Source organism: Jaculus jaculus, chromosome 4 (assembly GCF_020740685.1).
Source record: "Jaculus jaculus isolate mJacJac1 chromosome 4, mJacJac1.mat.Y.cur, whole genome shotgun sequence".
Taxonomy (NCBI): Eukaryota; Metazoa; Chordata; class Mammalia; order Rodentia; family Dipodidae; genus Jaculus; species Jaculus jaculus.
This window is the reverse complement of record NC_059105.1, coordinates 14,862,383-14,868,709: the sequence shown is the minus strand read 5'-3', so window position 1 is coordinate 14,868,709 and position 6,327 is coordinate 14,862,383. Positions and strand designations below refer to the sequence as shown.

At 45.7% G+C, this 6,327-nt stretch overlaps 1 protein-coding gene across 1 annotated transcript in view; it reads left to right on the top strand.

Annotated features, from left to right (window-relative positions):
* Pnkd (PNKD metallo-beta-lactamase domain containing) overlaps positions 1-6,327 on the top strand; it is a 92,528-nt gene that overhangs the window by 23,559 nt on the left and 62,642 nt on the right. The gene's annotated exons all lie outside the window — the stretch shown is intronic.

Genomic DNA, 6,327 nt, shown 5'->3' with positions numbered 1-6,327 from the left:
CGAGTTGACGAACCACACACGCGCGGAAGAAAATTCCCTTCCTTCCACTCCTCCAGACTCCCAGCTGAGAGCAGTTTCTCCACTGGGTCATATACTCTGAAAAGTTTTTTTCATGCCATTTATTAACTTTTTCAAGTTTCATTAATCTTAGCACAAGTTGCGGTGAAATTTTAATCAAGGCTTATGGAAACACTTCAACATCATATTGTCGTCCCAGGCTGGCCTCAAACTCACAGCGATCCTCCTACCTCTCCTCCCTGGTGCTCGGATTAAAGGCGTGCGCCACCATGCCCAGCTGTGCTGGCTTTTAAATCAGTTTCATCCTGGAAAACATTTGTTTCCCCTTTTTACGTTAGTATATTAATCTGTGATGAATATCAACAATTCTATGCTTAAAGCTAAATGCAGTCTTCACGTTTAGAATGTCAAATATGTAAACATAGATGTGGGATTTAGAGTCTCTGCTTGGAATTCGTCATGGGTTGCTTAACAGTGGGGGCACAGTAGGTTAGGGGATTTCGACGTTGTGCAAGCATCATAGTGTAATTACACCAACTAAGATTATTACAGTTCTGATAAAAATAATCTTATGGAGGCTGGGGAGATGGTTCCGACGTTAAAGGTGCTTGCTTGTAAAGCTTATCAGCCCAGATTCAATTCCCCAGGACCCACGTATAAAGTGCCAAGAGACCCTGGCACACCCATTCTCTGTCTTTTCCAAAAAAGTTAATTAAATTTTTAAAGGGCTGGAGAGATGGCTTAGAGGTTAAGGTGCTTGCCTGCAAAGCTGAAGGACCTAGGTTCAATTCCGCAGGATCTACATAAGCCAAATCCACAGAATGGCACATGTGTGACCCAGGTTCAATTCCCCAGGACCCATGTAAGCCAGATGCACAAGGTGGCACATGCATCTGGAGATCATTTACAGTGGCTAGAGGTCCTGATGTGCATGTTCTTTCTCCTTCTCTTTCTGCTTCTTTCTCTGTCTCTCAAATAATAAAATAAGTAAAAAGTCTTGCCAGGCACGTGGCACAACCTTTTAATCCTAGTACTTGGGAGGCCAAGGAAGAAGAAAAGGAGGAACATGGTGAGTTCCAGGCCACCTGAGACTACAGAGTAAATTCCTAGGCTAGAGCAAAACCCTACCTTGAAAAACAAACCAAATCTTAAGGGGGTGAGAGATGACTTAGCATTTAAGGTGTTTGCCTGCAAAACCAAAGGACCAAGATTCTATTCCCCAGGACCCATGTAAGCCAGATGCTCAAGGTGACACATGCATCTGGAGTTCATTTACATTGGCTGAAGGTCCTGACATGCCCATTTGCTCTCCATCAGCCTCTTCCTCTTTCTCTCTCTCAAATAAATAAGTTAAAAATTAAAAAAAAGAAAATCTTAGGGCATGGCACTGGCTCAGTTAAACACGAGTACCTAAGTTTGATCCCCAGGACCTGCATAAAATGCTGGGCATGGCACCATGCACCTGTAATCACAGGACTTGTGGGAGATTGGTAGAGACAGTAGAATTCCTGAGGCTCAGTTTAGCCTCATTGGTGAGATCCAGGTCAATGAGAGACTTGTTCTTAAAGGAAGTAGATATGGGCTGGAGCAATGGTTTAGTGGTTAAGGAGCTTGCCTGCAAAGCCGAAGAACCCAGGTTCAATTCCCCAGAATCCATGTGAGCCAGAAACACAGGGTGACACATCTGTATGGAGTTCTTTGGAGCAGCTAAAGGCCCTGAAAAGCCTATTCTCTCTCCTTCTGTCTGCCTCTCACTCTAAAATATCTATATATATTTGTTTGTTTTAAAAGCTTCCTAGCTGGGCATAGTGGCGCACACCTTTAATCCCAGCACTCGGGAGGCAGGGGTAGGAGGATCACCCTGAGCTCGAGGCCACCCTGAGAATACCGAGTGAATTCCAGATCAGCCTGGACTAGAACAAGTCTCTACCTTGGGAAAAATAAAGAAAATTAAATAAGTAAACAAATAATTTTTAAAAGCTTAAAAAGCCTCTTAAACTGGGTGTGGTGGCACACACCTTTAATCTCAGCACTCAGGAAGCAAAGGTAGGATTGTTGTGAGTTTGAGGCCACCCTGTGACCACAGTGAATTCCAAGTCAGCCCTGGCTAGAGTGAGACTCTACCTTGAAAACCCAGAAAAAAAGAAAAGAAAAAAAAACCTTGTGAGGAACCAGGCTTTGCAGGTCCTTTTACAAAACAAAAGGGGGAAGGCTGGAGAGATGGCTTAGCAGTTAAGGCACTTACATAAACCAGAGTCACAAGGTGGCACATGTATCTGGAGTTCTGTTTGCAGTGGCTAGAGGCCCTGGTATGCCCATTCTCTCTGTGCCTCTTCCTCACTCTCTCCCTCTCTCAAATAAATAAATAAGTAAGTAAATAATAAAAACTAAAGAAGTGGACAGCATTTCTGTGAATAACACCTGAGGTTGTTTTCTAACTCGCATATTCAAATATGCAGGCACACCAGGTGTGGTGGCACACACCTTTAATCCCATTACCCAAGAGGCTGAGGCAGGAGGATCACCCTTATGTTCAAGGCTAGCCCAGGGCTGTAGAGTGAGGTCCATGTCAGCCTGGGCTAGAGACCCTATCTTGAAAAGAAAAGTTAAATAAAAGAAAGCAGCCAAAGCCAGGTGCGATGTCACACACCTGTGATCCCTGAACTCAGAAGGCTGTCAGGGATGAGTTTCAGGCCAGCCTGAGCTACATAGTGTAAACATGTTTCAAAGAAAGGGAGAGAAAAAGAAAAAGGAGAGTATAGTAACAATTTCACTGTACACACAAAAGTAAAATTGATACAAGTTAGGAGGAGCAATATAGGTCTTTTTCTGGTAGGTAATTGGGGAGCGGTCCATAGAAACATGGTTACCACCTTGCCTAGCCTAGCAGGACTCTCTGGAACTTGGCTGGATTTGTGGGGTTCCAAAGTCCACTTTTTCTTTTTAATAGCAAAGGCTGCTGGGAACAGCTATGTTTAAAGTACTTATCTTGTGCTAATAGCTGCAGACCAGCACCAGGAGCACTAAGCATCTCTCAAGCCTGTGAACGTTTCCTTTTTATTTTATTTTAGACAGGCTCCCATTATGTAACCCAGGCTGACTTCAGAGGCTCACAGTCCTCCAGCTTCCAAGTGCTGAGTTCTGGGATTACAGGAGTAGGCCACCAAGCCATCTTTTCGTATAATATGCCACAGGAATTGGGGGGTTCCTCTGTCAGTACACCATATGTGAGAATTTTGGGGTACCCCTAGATTCTTTATTTTTTCAAGGTAGGGTCTCATTCTAGCCCAGGCTGACCTGGAACTCACTCTGTAGTCCCAGGTTGGCCACAAATTTCTAGTGACCCTCTTGCCACAGCCTCGTAAATGCTGAGATTAAAGTGCTGGGTGTGGTGGTGCACACCTTTAATCCCAGCATTTAGCAGATAGGAGGATTGCTGTGAGTTCAAGGCCACCCTGAGACTACATAGTGAATTCCAGGTCAGCCTGGGCTAGAGTGAAACCCTACCTTGAAAAATAAATATATGAGTTCCTAAAGAATGGGAACTTTTCAGGGAAAAAGAGATTAAGGAAAGACCAGACTCCTAGCATTTCTGGCCTCTCTCAAGGCCAAGGTTGTCAGTGACTCCTTTAGGAAAAACGAGATAAGAAATAGATCCCCTTCTCACAGGCTCAAGGACATTCCCCACTTTTATTTTTTTTAATATTTTTGTTGCAATCCGGTTCGCATTGCTGGTAGAAATCACCCAACCAAGAGCAGCTTCTGGGAAAAAGAGGTTTATTTTGGCTTACAGGCTCGAGGGGAAGCTCCACGATGGCAGGGAAAAACAATGGCATGAGCAGAGGGTGGACATCACCACCTGGCCAACAGAAGGTGGACCACAGCAACAGGAGGGTGTGCCAAACACTGGCATGGGGAAACTGGCTATAAAGCCCATAAGCCCGCCCCAACAATACACTCCCTCCAGGAGGCATTACTTCCCAAATCTCCATCAGCTGGGAACCTAGCATTCAGAACACCTAAGTTTATGGGGGACACCTGAATCAAACCACCACAATTTTATTTTGTTTATTTATTTATTGGTTTTGTTTTTTAAGGTAGGGTCTCACTCTAGCCCAGGCTGACCTGGAATTCACTATGTAGTGTTAGAGTGGCCTCATACTGTGGTAATCCTCCTACCTCTGCCACCCTAGTGCTGGAATTAAAGGCGTGCGCCACCACGCCCGGTGTAATATTTTATTTTTATTTATTAGAGAGAGACAGGATGGGTGTGCCATGGCTTCTAGCCACTGCAGACATCCACACACATGCACCACCTTGTGCATCTGGCATATGTGGATCCTGGGAAATTGAACCTGTTCCTTTGGCTCTGCAGGCAAGCACCTTAACCACTCACTAAGCCATCTCTCCAGCCCATTCCCAACTGTTAGTCAAGAAAACAATTTCACTTCTATTTTGTTTTGTTGTTTGGGTTTTGAGGTAGGGTCTCACTGTGGCTCAGGAGGTGGCCTTGAACTCACAGTGATCCTCCTACCTCTGTCTCCCGAGTGCTAGGATTAAAGGCGTCTGCCACCACACCTGCCCAGCCTCAATTTTGCTTTTGCAGCCCTGTTACCCTCAACTGCAGCTGTCTCCAGTAGGAAGTGATGTGACCAAGCCACAGCCAGAAAGTGAGGCTGCTCAATGCTGAGTTCACCCGTTCACCTCAGCTCCCCCGATAGCACGTCTGTCTACTTGTCATGGGGGCTGGGAGTTCAGGGATAGTCCTTGAACTGCAAACCCTGAGTTATGTCTGCTTTTAACCAAAGAATTGGGTAAAACAAGATTGAGAGGATGTTTTATAAAACACCACATTTTTAATTGGGGAATGTACAAGGGAGAGAGAGGGTCAGCGAACCAAGGATGGGAAAATGGGTCCACCCACGTCATCTGTGAGCCCACGTGAGAGAACAAGCATGAGCCTTGGAGCATGAAAGGGATTTAGAGAAAAAAGAGAGAAGAAAGTGTGGCGAGTTCCTGCCCTGTGGGAGGCTGGAGAGGCAGGGAGTCCGTGGGGGAACAGGGGAGGCTCACCAGAGGCCAGCGCCCCCCCCCCCCCCCCCCCCCCCCGCCACCCCGTAAGCATCATCCTCTAACTCACAGTGGTGGCTTCACCCTCAGGCTCAGGTGAGGCAGAGTGAGGGCTGGTTGGTCTGGGCTAGGGACTGGATCAAAAAGAGCCACCCCCCCCCCCCATGAAGCCAAGTTTTGAGGCTGAGCTTAACCAATCACAATATCAAGATCAGATTTAAATTCTTGGAGAGGTGATCTCCCCTCCCTAGGGAGGGGCTCAGATTTTTTTATGGAAAAATAAATCTAGGTAACTCCTTTAGCCAAGAGATAAGGAGAGTAGAGATCCTTCTCCGATCTCGAATAAAATGGAGATTGATTTTACATTGAGGACCCAGTCACCCTAAACTTCCTAACAAAGCGACCTGACTCCCTCTCTTAAGCGACTCCTGCTGGCTTCCCAGCCCTTTCACAAAGCAAGATATAGGAAGGGGGAGGCTCAGGAAGGACTCCTGGAACTCATGTGTTTAGTAAATGCAAGGGAAAGCTGTGTGCTTGCTAGTAAGCAAAATTATCACTTAGATTACATGTCTCACAGCAATCGAAGATGTTGTTGTAGCTGGGTTTCACTCATCTAACCCAGGCTGACCTGGAACTGACTCTGTAGTCCATGCTGACCTCAAACTCACAGCAGTCCTCTTACCTCAGCTCCTGGAATGCTGTGTTTAAAGATGTGCACCACTGTGCCTGGCTGTTAGACACGGTCTATGTGGGAGTTACATAGAACTGGCCTACCTCCCCAACCACCAGAGAGCCCTTCAGTGTGCTTTCAGTTCCCACTGTTAAAGGGAGACCTGCTCTTCGCCACACCTGACACCTTACTCTCCTACCCTGAAGATACATAACATCAGATCAACTGATACAGCTAAGAATACCCAGCTAACTTGAAAATCCAAGCATTACCTTAATCCAAGATGCAAAAATATATACATTATAACACAAGAAACACCAAAAATCAAATTAACAAATCTCAAATTAAAAAAATTAATTATTTTTCTGTGAGGGAGTGAGGGAGAAAGTAAGTATAGATGTACCAGGACCTCTTACCTCTGCAAATGAACCTCAGACACACATGCCACATTGCACATCTGGATTCACATGAGTACTGGGGAATTAAACTCCAGGCTGGCAGGCATTGCAAGCAAGTGCACTTAACCACTGGACCATCTCCCCAGCCGCCTAAAGCCGTACTTTTATTGA